Below are 13,764 nucleotides of genomic sequence, written 5' to 3'. Positions count from 1 at the left end.
CAACCATTTAACCCCCTCCCTGCCACGAGAGCGGCGGGCAGGTCTGGGCCGGCCTGTTGGCGTTGCGGGGACCCGGAGCATTTCGTGGACAGGTGTCCGATTATGGAGGTCGGGACGTTGATCCGGGTCCCGGACGATCCGCAGGCCGCCTCTGATCAAGCTGGCGGATACCAAATTCCTGTGAGTATGAAGCGGGGTACCTATCAGGCTTTGGTGGACTCAGGATGTAACCAAACCTCGGTGCATCAAAGCCTGATTTCGTCCGGGGGAAATTGGATACAAGCCGCATGGTTAGGGTTCGGTGTGTGCACGGGGATGTGGTGAAATATCCTATAGTGCCAGTCGTTATTCAATTCAGGGGACAAAAGCATAATGTTGAGGTGGCAGTTAACCCGCACCTCCGGCATCTGATAATTTTGGGGATGAATTGGCCAGCGTTTAATAATTTATTGGGTTGTTTGTGCTCAGATGCCTCTTGGAATAAGAATTCGCTGGGTAAGGATGTGCGCATGCAGGTGGGTGAGACTGACCAGGGACCAATGAGTACTGCCTCAGGGGAACAGAGCGGAATCGGGAGACTGATTCTTTTGGACCGCGATGACTTCCCCCTGGAGCAGTCTCAGGATGAGACACTAAAACACGCTTTTGAAAAGGTCAGCACTATCGACGGTCAGCCTCTCCAGCCTGGACGCCCACTGAATTATCCATATTTTGCGATCATAAAGGATAGGTTGTATCGAGTGACCCAAGACACTCAGACAAAGGAGGATACAACCCAGTTATTAGTTCCAAAGAGCCGCAGGGAAATGCTTTTCCATGCGGCTCATTCTAATCCAATGGCTGGACACTTAGGACAAACGGCAACACTAAATCGCCTCATGACCCGATTCTTTTGGCCGGGCATTCACGAGAACGTGCGCAGGTGGTGTGCGTCTTGTCGTGAATGTCAGTTGGTGAATCCACCGGCCGCTCCAAAAGTGCCTTTGAGCCCCCTCCCATTAATGCAGGTCCCCTTCGAAAGAATTGGTATGGACCTCATCGGGCCATTAGAGCGATCAGCAAGGGGGCGTCGCTTTGCCTTAGTCATTGTGGATTATGCAACACGATACCCCGAAGCAGTGGTTCTCCGCAACATTTCCACTAAGAGTGTTGCGGACGCACTGTTTAGTTTAATCTCCCGAGTGGGGATTCCGAAAGAAATCCTCACTGATCAGGGCACGGCGTTTATGTCACGCACGTTACGCGAACTTTACGAATTGTTGGGCGTTAAATCGATTCGTACCAGCGTCTTTCACCCACAAACGGACGGGCTGGTCGAACGTTTTAACCGCACGCTTAAATCCATGGTTCGTAAGTTCGTTCAGGAAGACGCCAAAAATTGGGATAAGTGGTTAGAACCCCTGTTATTTGCAGTACGAGAAGTCCCGCAAGCCTCCACAGGGTTTTCCCCCTTTGAGCTTCTCTTCGGGCGCCACCCCCGCGGGGTGCTGGATGTCCTAAGAGAGACTTGGGAGGACGGACCGTCTCAGGCCAAAAACGAAATTCAGTATGTGATGGACTTGAGAACAAAACTCCACACTTTGGGGCAGCAATCCATGGAGAATTTGTTACAAGCCTAGCACAAACAGAGCCAACTGTATGACAGGGGGGACTAATTTATGCAAATTTTCACCGGGAGATAAAGTGCTTGTATTGCTCCCCACTTCAAGCTCAAAATTACTGGCAAAGTGGCAAGGACCGTTTGAGGTTACACGGCAAGTTGGGGATCTCGATTATGAGGTAATACGATCGGATAGGAGAGGAGCACGTCAAATTTTACCACCTCAACCTCCTTAAAAAATGGAATGAGGCAGAATCAGTGATGCTGGTGATGGTGATTAGCGGGGAGGATGATCTCGGGCCAGAGGCGAATGTCAAAAAACAATCCCTCACTCTGGCCCCCAGGGGGAGATCACCTCTCGCCCTCCCAGCTCACTGATTTAACTAAGTTACAGGCAGAGTTTGCTGACGTGTTTTCTCCCCTACCGGGTCATACCGACCTCATTCAGCACCACATCGAGACAGAGCTGGGTGTGGTGATTCGCAGCCGGCCGTATAGGTTGCCTGAACACAAGAAAAGGGTAGTTCAGGCAGAATTAGGGGCAATGCTTGAAATGGGGGTAATAGAAGAGTCCAGCAGTAACTGGGCGAGCCCAATAGTTTTGGTCCCCAAAACGGACGGCTCAGTTCGGTTCTGTGTGGACTATCGCAAGGTGAACGCAGTGTCGAAATTCGACGCGTATCCAATGCCACGGGTGGACGAATTGCTTGACCGGCTCGGTACGGCTCGATTTTATTCGACACTGGACTTAACAAAGGGATATTGTCAGATCCCCTTGTCGCCATTATCCAAAGAAAAGACAGCTTTCACGACGCCGTTCGGATTACACCAATTCGTTACACTTCCGTTCGGGCTGTTCAGGGCACCGTCATCGTCCTGAGATCGCTGAGAGGAGCCGGGCTCACGGCCAACCCGAAGAAGTGTGCGATTGGGCGCGTGGAAGTAAGATATATTCCACTTGGGGCATGGACAGGTGCGTCCCCAAATTGATAAGACAGCAGCAATTGCGACCTGTCCGCGCCCCAAGACCAAAAAGGAGGTTAGACAGTTCCTCGGGCTGGCGGGATATTATAGAAGGTTTGTACCTAATTATTCGGACCTCACCAGCTCGTTGACTGATCTAACTAAAAAGGATGCCACAGATACGGTCCAGTGGACGGAGCTGTGCCAGCAGGCCTTTACCCAAGTGAAGGCTGCTCTATGTGGCGGGCCACTGCTTCACTCTCCTGACTTTTCTCTCCCCTTTGTGTTGCAGACTGACGCGTCGGACAGGGGGCTGGGTGCGGTCCTGTCCCAGGAGATAGAGGGGGAGGAATGGCCGGTGCTGTACATTAGCGGTAAGCTCTCCAAGAGAGAAGCTAAGTACAGCACCGTAGAGAAAGAGTGTCTTGCCATTAGGTGGGCCGTCCTCACCCTCCGCTATTATCTCCTGGGACGGGAATTCACCCTCTGTTCGGACCACGCTCCTCTGCAGTGGCTCCACCGCATGAAGGATCCCAACGCGCAGATCACCCGTTGGTATCTGGCTTTACAGCCCTTTAAGTTCAAGGTGGTCCACAGGCCGGGTGTTCAGATGGCTGTGGCCGATTTCCTCTCCAGAAATAGGGGCGGTGGGGGTATGTGGCGAGGGGGGCGTGGTTCAGCGAGGTCTGCAACTGGAGAGAGCGTCGGGAGACGCATGGTAAGTGAGTGGGTTAAATGTAAATTACGAACACCTGTTTCTCATTCCAGTAATTGGCGCGGAGACAGGATAAAACGCCAGGAGAAGCAGGAGTGTGCGAGAGAGAGAGGGACTGCTGACTGAAACACTGAACACGACAACAGCACTGGAGAGAAGCCCTATTGTGGATTGTTTATACCGATCTTGGAGTGAAGCCCTGTTGTGGATTGTTTATTTTCATTGTTGTGCGTTGCACAGACTTTTGTTGGACATTTTTATACACTGAATAAAACTCAGTCAGCAGTCAAAAGCCGACCCTTGTCCTCTTCCTTCCCCACGAACTTTGAACATTACTACAATTGTAATGTAATGTAGCTAATCTAATGAACTGTTCCAAATATTCATAATTAATCATAATAAGTTATGAATAATTATTAATATTTTCCCTTTGAGCTAACTCCCTACAATCCCAAACCGGACCTTTCATCACCCGAGCCTATACTCCCTCCAGCCATTGTCATGAGTCCCATCCAGTGGGCATTGGACGATCAAATTGCTGAAGCCACACAACCCTGAACCTGCTCCACCAGGAGGTCCTAAGCGATGGGTACCATCAGCCTAATGCCTGTCTCTCATGGACTCAGTTCACACATCTCCAGGCTCTGGACACCCAGGCAGCCAGATGGCAGTCTGTGGCATCTCACAAATTCCCTGTCATCTTCCTGCAGGCAAGTTGGTACCTCTGCCCATTCCAAGTTGTCCATGGTGCCACATTGGTATAGACTTTGCGACAGATTTACCACCATTAAAATCCTACACATGCATTCTGGTTGTCGTGGACCGATTCTTAAAACCCTGCAAGCTAATCCCTTTAAAATATCTACTCACAGCACAGGAAACCGCCAAATCATTATTTCACCACGTCTTCCGTTACTTCGGATTGCCCAGAGACATTGTGTCTGACTGTGGACCACAATTTATCTCCTGAGTCTGGCATTCCTTCTTTCCAGCTGCTGGGGATTTCTGTCATCCTCTCATCTGGATACCATCCTCAAACCACTGGCCAGCCTGAACATAAGATCCAGGAAATCGGGAGGTACCTGCGGTCCTACTTCCACCAACATCAGCACGACTAGAGTCAGACTAACACAGTTTCAGTGCATGCTCGGCTCCCCTGTTTCCCTGGTCAGGATGTCCTGACAGTTAACTACTGGTTTCAGGAGAGCGAGAGGGTATTGGACTCATTTCATGTCTATCTCCAGCAAGCAGTACGAAGACACAAGAGCCAAGCTGATGCACAACAATCTGCCACTACAGCTTACCACCCTGGACAAAAGGTCTGGCTCTCAACCAGGGATATCCATCTTCATCTGCCCAGTCGAAAGTGGAGTCCCCACTACATAGGTCCCTTCATCATCGAAAGGCAAATCAATAAAGTCACTTAACGGCTGGCCTTACCTGCTGAGTATTGTGTTACACCTACATTTCATGTTTCTATCCTCAAACCCTTCATTAATCATCTGGTCTCTTCTCACAAAGGGTCAGGTGTATATGATATACCTCCTCCTCCACCTGAGATCACCATGGAAGAGAACATCTACCATGTTGACACCATCTTGGACTCCTGATGATGGAGGCAGTCAGCTAGAGTACCTGGCTGAATGGGAAGGTTATAGCCCAGAGGAAAGATTGTGGGTGAGTCATGATGACATCCCAGATCCCTAACTACTAGAAGACTTCCACACCAGTCACCCGAATTGTCCTGCTTCTAGAGGTCGAGGCCATCCCCATCATCGTTTCGTACGTTCTTCAGGAGCTGCCTGTGGAGAGGCAAGTACTGTCAAGGAATCAGTGCAATCAGTGCACTGCAAATAAATACCGGTTCGACAGAATTACCTATGTTGTCTCTTTCTGTATGCTGACACATACTATATAGAACATACTTTTTTAGCGGCTGTAAAGTAATTACTTTTATTATTCAAAATAAATACCTATTCAAGAGAGTATGCGACAGAGAATGGGCACTTGATTTAGTGACTCTTACCCTTAACCTACTAATATAATAAATAAAGAATTTGTGTTTGAATGGTTTTATAATATCTGCATCACATATACAGGTGCATCTCAATAAATTAGAATAACAAGAATTTTTTTTTTTTTTTGTAATTGAATTCAAAAAGTAAAACTTAAATATATTCTAGATTTATCAGACATAAAGTAAAATATTTCCAGACTTTTTGTCTTCATTTTGATGATTACAGCTTGCTGCTCATCAAAATAAAAAAAATCAGCATCTCAAATTATTAGAAAATTTAATTTCAAGTTCTATTAAATTACCATTCTCAGGGTATAAATACTGATTTTAGGTCAGTAATCCCAACAGCAGTCATGGGGAAGTCTGCGGACTTGACAGTTGTCCAGAAGACAATCATCAAGACCCTCTACATAATCCTAGGTACTTATTTGACACAGTGGCTAAATTAACTAGAAACAGAGATTCAACTGCTGACGTTTCCAAAGAGCACAGCAGTAATGACTTTATGAACTTCTTTACTTGCAAGATTGACAATATTAGAGAGAAAATTATAAACATGCAACCGTCTACAGTTTCGCTTCAGACAGTGCACTGTAGTGTCCCTGAGGTAAAACTAGAATCATTCGCCGCTATAGGAGAGGAAGAATTATCTAAACTTATCAAATCATCAAAATCAACAACATGTATGTTAGACCCAATGCCGACTAAACTACTGAAAGAAATGCTTCCAGAGGTCGTAGGTCCACTTCTTGATATAATTAATTCATCGTTAACACTAGGATACGTGCCAAAAACTTTTAAGCAGGCTATTATTAAACCTCTTATTAAAAAACCTCAACTAGATCCGAGAGATTTAGTAAATTACAGGCCAATCTCGAATCTACCTTTTCTGTCAAAGATACTAGAAAAGGCAGTTTCAACACAACTGTGTTCCTTTTTAGAAAGAAATGGAATCTGTGAGGATTTCCAGTCAGGATTTAGACCATACCATAGTACTGAGACTGCTCTCGTTAGAGTTACAAACGATCTACTCTTATCATCCGATCGTGGCTGTATTTCTCTATTAGTGTTATTAGATCTCAGTGCTGCTTTTGACACTATCGATCACTTAAGAGAGCTTTTAAAAAGACTTGAAAACTATATTGGCATTAGTGGAATTGCTTTGGCATGGTTCAAATCTTACTTATCTGACCGTTATCAGTCTGTAGTAGTTAATGAAGAGATGTCGTATCGATCACAAGTTCAATATGGAGTACCACAAGGCTCAGTACTAGGACCGTTGCTTTTCACTCTGTACATGCTACCCTTAGGAGAGATAATTAGGAAGCATGGTGTTAGTTTTCACTGCTACGCTGACGATACTCAGCTTTATATTTCCTCGCGCCCTGCAGAAACCTACAAATTCGCAAAACTAACAGAATGCATAGCTGACATTAAAAACTGGATGACAAGAAATTTCTTATTATTAAATTCAGAAAAAACTGATATCCTAATCTTTGGACCAAAAACTTCCTCTGTAAAACCGCCTTCTTCCATCTAAAAAATATATCTAAATTACGACATATGCTCTCAATGACAAATGCGGAACAGTTGGTTCATGCATTCATGACCTCAAGACTAGATTATTGTAACGCTCTACTGGGTGGTTGTTCTGCTCGGCTTTTAAACAGACTACAGTTGGTCCAAAATGCGGCAGCTAGAGTTCTTACTAGAACCAGAAAGAAAGTATGACCATATTAGCCCAGTTCTGTCAACATTACATTGGCTCCCTATTAAACATCGTATAGACTTTAAAATCTTGCTACTTACTTATAAAGCTCTAAATGGTTTAGCTCCCCAATATCTAAGCGAGCTCTTGGTGCATTATAGTCCTTCACGTCTATTGCAATCTCAGAATTCAGGCCAGTTGATAATACCCAGAATATCAAAATCAACTGAAGGCGGCAGATCCTTTTCCTATTTAGCACCTAAACTCTGGAACAATCTTCCTAGCATTGTTCGGGAAGCAGACACACTCTGTCAGTTTAAATCTAGACTAAAAACACATCTCTTTGCTCTTGCATACACATAATACATTATCAATACATTAACATTTTTCAAATCCGTTAAAGGATTGTTACGCTGCAATAATTAGGTCGGCCGGAACCGAGAACATTTCCTATAACACTAGATATACCTGTACATCAGAATAAGAATGGCATCTACGCTAATATCAGTCTCTCTGCTTATCCTGAGGTTTGCCGGGTGCTGGATCCAGGCTGTATCCAGATCAGATGGAGAACCTGTGTCTGGACCTGTCTACAACATAGCCCAGGAGACAATGGGCCTACTGATCCAGTTCTGGCTGCATCTATAATTCAGATTTTTAAATCTCCGCATCCGCTTACATATATTTATATATAATCTATTTTAATCTCTATAATAAAAATGTATAATTCAGATTTTGATCTCCATATCCATTTACATATATTATATATATCTTCCAAGGGTTTTTTTCCCTCCTAGGACTTTTTTCCCAGTGCTAGCACGCTGGGTTTTTCTCCTAGGGTTTTTTTTCCACCCCTGGGAGTCAGCCGACATTGGCTTAATGTAGCACCATCTTGTATATGTTACATATTACCACGCTTGCTTGTACAGCTTATTTTTAACCATTTCTCTTTTTTCTGTGCTCCTAATATGTAAAGCTGCTTTGAAACAATTACCAATTGTAAAAAGCGCTATATAAATAAATTTGACTTGACTTGACTTGACTCTACAATGAGGGTCAGCCACAGAGGGTCATTGCTGAAAGAGCTGGCTGTTCGCAGAGTGCTGTGCCAAAGCATACTCATGGAAAGTTGACTAGAAGCAAAAAGTGTGGTAGGAAAAGATGTACAAGTGAAAGAAATGGCTGCAGACTTGAGAAGATTGTCAGGCGAAGCCGATTTAAGAACTTAAGAGAGCTTCAAAAGGAGTGGCCTGAAGCTGGAGTCAGTGCATCAAGAGCCACCGCACACAGACGTCCTCAGGAAATGGGCTACAACTGTCACATTCCACTTCTGAACCAAAGACAACGTCCGAAGCATCTTACCTGGGCTAAGGAGAAAAAGAACTGGACTGTTGCTCAGTGTTTCAAAGTCCTCTTTTCAGATGAAAGTAAATTTCATCACAGTCAGTGATGATTTGGGCTGCCATGTCATCTGCTGGTGTTGGTCCACTGTGTTTTCTGAAGTCCACAGTCAATGAAGCCATCTACCAGGACATTTTAGAGCACTCTTCATGCTTCCTTCTGCTGACAAGCTTTATGGAGATGCTGATTTCATTTTCCAGCAGGATTTGGCACCTCCCCACACTGTCAAAGATACCAAAAGCTGGTTCAATGACCGTGGTGTTACTGTGCTTAATTGGCCAGAAAACTCGCCTGACCTGGACCCCATAGAGAATCTATGGGGTATTGTCAAGAGGAATATGAGAGACACCAGACCCAACAATGCAGATTACCTGAAGGACACTAGCAACCTGGGCTTCCATTACACCTGATTGCCTCCATGCAACGCCGCATTGATGCAGTAATTCATGCAAAAGGAGGCCCAACCAAGTATTGAGTGCATAGAAATGAATATAATCTTTCAGAAGGCCTGACATTTCTGTTTAAAATATCCTTTTTTTATTGATCTTATGAAGTATTCTAATTTTTTGAGATATTGAATTGGTGGGTTTTTGGCTGTGACGAAAAGCTTCAGTGGCTGCTGGTGACCAGGACAGAGACTTGGGCTTGTTGCGGAGGAGGCTGGTGAGTGGACTGGTGATTGAGCTGTAGTTTTGGATGAATCTTCTGTAGAAGGTTAGCGAAGCCGAAGGAAACGTTCCTTCACTGTAGTGGGTGTAGGCCAGTCCTTAATGGCTGCCACCTTCCCCTCGTCCATCCGGATGCCACTGTGGTCGATGTTGTATCCAAGGAACTGCACTGAGGATTGGTGGAAGGAACACTTCTCAGCTTTGAGGAAGAGCTGGAAATCTCTCAGGCATTGCAGGACCTCCGCAACGTGGCGGCGATGGTCGGCCATGCTCCGGGAGTAAATCAAGATGTCATCAATGTATACCAGCACGAACTTGTGGAGGAACTCCCGGAGCACCTCGTGTATGAAGTCCTGGAATACGGAGGGGGCATTGACCAGACCATACGGCATCACAAGGTATTCGTAGTGGCCGGTGGGCGTGACGAAGGCGGTCTTCCACTCGTCCCCCTCGCATATCCGGATGAGGTTATACGTGCTGCGGAGGTCCAACTTGGTGAACACAGTGGCACCACAGGAGATGTTCCAGGGCCGCTGGGACGAGAGGAATGGGGTACCTGAACTTGACAGTGACAGAGTTGAGAGCCCGGTAGTCAATGCATGGCCGCAAGCCTCCGTCCTTTTTAGCCACGAAGAAGAAGCTTGAAGCAGCAGGGGAAGTTGATGGTCTGATGTATCCCTGAGCCAGCGCCTCCTCGAATGTAATCCACCATGGCCTTTCTCCTCCGGGATGGATAATGGGTAGATCTTACCCTTTGGCACTGACGCACCAGGAAGCAGGTCGATGGCACAATCCCATGGCCGGTGTGGAGGCAGCTTGGAGGCTCTCTTGGGGCAAAAAACGTCACTGAAGGGGGCGTAGCATGAAGGAATGTCCACAGAACGTTTCTTGAGGGGACTCTCAATGGATGTGGCACAGAGAGGTAGAGACTTGGAGCTTGGAGACTTGGGAACAGGTAACATGGAGAAACAGTTTGGAAAACAGGTGTCGCCCCACTTCAGGACTTCTCCCGTCTTCCAAGAGAGGATGGGGTTGTGTTGCTGCAATCCACGAGGCACCCTAGGATCACGTCAGCGGTGGAACCCTCCAGAACCAGCATTTGGATGTCTTCAACATGCAGCACGCCAATTTGTAGTTGAACAGGTACCATCATCCAGCTGACACGTCTTCTACTCACAGGTTTGCCTGTTATTGAGTGGATCTGGTAGGTTGACGGCGTGTTCTTGGTCCTTGATACCGAGCTGACGGCAGAGGGAGCCAGAAATGAAGTTTCCCGCTGACCCAGAATCAAGGAGGGCGGATACTGGAAGGGAAATATCAGCAGCAGTAAGTGTTACGGTAGTGGTGAGTGGTTTATGCGTCTGGAGATTAGAGATGTGGGCACTCACGTGGGACGTGGAGGACGTGTTGGGCATGAGGAGAGTACATGCCCCGGGGATCCGCAGTACAAACAAAGATTCTGGGTCAGCCGTCTGTTTCTCTCTGCAGGGGTCAGTCGTGTTGATTCAAGTTGCATGGGTTCGTTGGCTGGTTCTGGGGTGCTGACGGATTCTGTTCGGCAGAGGAAGGTGTTGAGCTGTGGCTGACCCTGGTGCTCTTCAAGTCCAGATGGAATCGGCCCATTGGAGAGCTCTTCCTGAAAGTTGAGAGATGAGAAACGCTACCTTGGAGCAGGGACGGATTACGAACCGGGCCAGCGGGGCCGCTGTCCAGGGGCCCTAGGGGTGCAGGGGGCCCGTGGGGCCCCTAGCCCAAAACAATTTGCAACACTTATCAACAATGTATTTTCGTTTGTCTATTTTAGAGGGCCTACATTCTTTGATCCTCTGCCTACAAGGGCCCCTGACCCTATAGGGAGGGCGTTTGGCTGCCAAGGGCCCTTGAATTGTGGTGGTTGTGGTGGTGGTGCTGGTGGTGGTGGGGGGGGAGGTCGGTGCTTTCAGGGGCCCCCGGCCCTGCTATAGGAACTTTAAAGGGAAATGGGTGCATGGGAGCCTACTTTTAGAAGGCCCTCTTAGGCCCTCCTATTATGGTCCTGGCTTCTGGCTACCAGGGGGCCATAGGGAGGATGGGGGCTTTGGGGGCTTTTAGAGGGCCCTCTGATTATGAGGGCCCTACTAGGAGGCCCTAGGCTAGGGAGGAGGGTGTAGTGTACCTTTAGAGGGCCATCTGATTACAAGGGCCCCTACCATGGGGCCCCTGGCTTCTGGGGGAGGGGAGGGGGGCGTGTTAACAGCCTTACAGAAGGCCCTCTGACTAGGGAGCGGTAGCATGGTGGGATGGAGGCGGTTAACCTGCCCGCTGAGTGGCCCCCAGACCAGTGTAGCAGTGTAAGAGTTTGACCAGTGTAATCACTCCCAGGGCTGTAGTGGAGGCTAAACGCAAGTAAACACGGTTTACCCACCTCTGAAATTTCAGAATTAGAGTTTACCCACTTCTCAATTGATCTAAATGCACATCATAGTATAGTTTATGCACAAAATGTGATCACAGAATTCTTATTTTACCACTACACCCCTGATCACTCCGTTCTGTACGGGGATATGGTACACAGGTGGATTCTGGCATGGTTCAGCTGGACACGGTACACATGTAGTGTGATCACTAACCGTGCCCCAACATGGCTCTCACTGTACATTCACACCAGGAGAGACCAAAGCGAACACGTCGCCAAGGTCGTTGAAGAAGCTTCGTTGTTGAATTTGCTTTATTCACTTTGTTCGCTCATTGGAATGTTTGATTTAGCCTGTTACCGTGGGGCATTGGTAAATCTATATATTAGAATTGGTTTTCACCGAACCGCGTCATAACTCATTACATAAGGTTAACTGACTTTTAACTTCTCTTTTTCGCTCTGGCCCGCCCAATTCGCTTCGCTGCCAGTGAATTTGCTTTGTTCGGCCAATTCGCCGAGAAATAATGACTTTCGTCGCTCTGGTCTCTTCTGATGTGAGTGTACGTGACATCAATAATGACACTACAAATAATAAATATTTGAATTAATTTGAGAAAGTTGGTGTTAATAACAGTTTTTTTCACATTGGACTCCTTGCAATGCGTAAATCATGGGGAGAGACCTATCTTTTCCCATGGTAATAACCAGGCTGCTGAATAGAAATGGGATGATCAGGGGCGGAGCCAGACATTGTAAACATTCGGGGCTTAGACCAAATCTATATTTGTCCAAAGACAATTTAATTTTCTATTAACAGCTTTACTGACATGAAAGGAGCTTTTGTTGACGTATTCTTGTTCAGAAAATGTACATTATTTGACACTGTAATTTGTAAAACTTTGTTGGATGTACCAGCTCTAGGGGGGTCCGGGGGCATGCTCCCCCGGAAGAAAATTTTGAAAATTTTAAGGTTAAATGCATCAATCTGGTGCTCTCTGGAAACTCAAAATTAAGAGCTTCAACCCATGTACAGTGTGCAAATTGAACAAAGAAACAGCATTGACTTGTACCTGGACATTAAAAGGGTTCAAACATCTTTTTTACAATACTTTTGTACGATTTCTTTTTAAAAGATAAATCCTTGAGCTTTTATTTTGATCACCAGATCACCAGCCGATCGCGTGCGCAGATGTGCGCACTTCTCTTTAAAACACGCAGCACAGACAGAGTGTATATATAATTAATCGCTGTCTTTTGCTGTTTTATATAGGCACAAAGCCATATCACGGTTTCGTTTACCCCAAAATATTTTTAGCTTCGATTTTAGCTCGTTGTAAAACGTAGTATGTTTTAAATGTTCAGTTCATTATGAAACGGTGGCAGCAGTACAGGGTCATTAATGGGAAACACTGAATGAATGTATAGCTGATAAATGTGCTAAAGTTGTCATATCGGTTGTTATATAACAAAAACCCTTCCACTGGACCGAGAGAGAGTCTCGAGGCCTGCCGCTGCTCTGAGTGAGTGACAGGAGGCGTGGCTCTGTACAACTGCGGTGTCAACATCATTCTGCTTTTACAACACGGTACGCGTACGCCGCACTAGTTTGGACCCACAAGTGGCATGATGACGTAACAACTAGCTATCCCAGACAATGCTGGCGTTTTTAGTTTGGACCCACAAGTGGCATGATGACGTAACAACTAGCTATCCCAGACAATGCTGGCGTTTTTTTTTTTTTTTTTTTTTAAGGGGGGGGGGGGGGGGTGGGGGGGCTCGCGAACGTTTTGCCCAGGGGCCCACACAACCCATAATCCGTCCCTGCCTTGGAGTAATCCGTTGGGAACAAGTGCGGTTGCATCTCCAGGGTCAGGGAACATTGCAGGAGGAATCCATTGCAGTCCTCCACCGAACCAGAGTAGGGCGCCGGTTTGGCCATGGGACTGGAGTAAACGGGCAGTGAAGAAGTGGTGACGGTGGATGCGGAAGTGATGGCCGGTGCTGGAGCTGGTGTTGGCATTGGTGTTGGCGGTTGCACATGGAAAGTGCAACGAAAGGCATCCACCAAATCCTGGAAAGGGTCGGAGTGGCTCATACTTGTGTTCCGCTGTTATGGTCCGGTCTTCTGTTACAATATGTACCAGTCAGAGACGGAATACACCAGAAGGTGGTCTTTATTTGAACACAAGCAGAGGTAACAGTGCAGTAAGGTGAGTAAGCAATGGTTGAGATGCAAAGTGCAGATGAATTGGAGAATGATACTGTCCTTGTAACTTGCAGGTTGACGGAAAAGACGA

This window comes from Megalobrama amblycephala, linkage group LG5 (genome assembly GCF_018812025.1).
Source record: "Megalobrama amblycephala isolate DHTTF-2021 linkage group LG5, ASM1881202v1, whole genome shotgun sequence".
NCBI lineage: Eukaryota > Metazoa > Chordata > Actinopteri > Cypriniformes > Xenocyprididae > Megalobrama > Megalobrama amblycephala.
Note: the sequence above shows the minus strand (reverse complement) of the source record.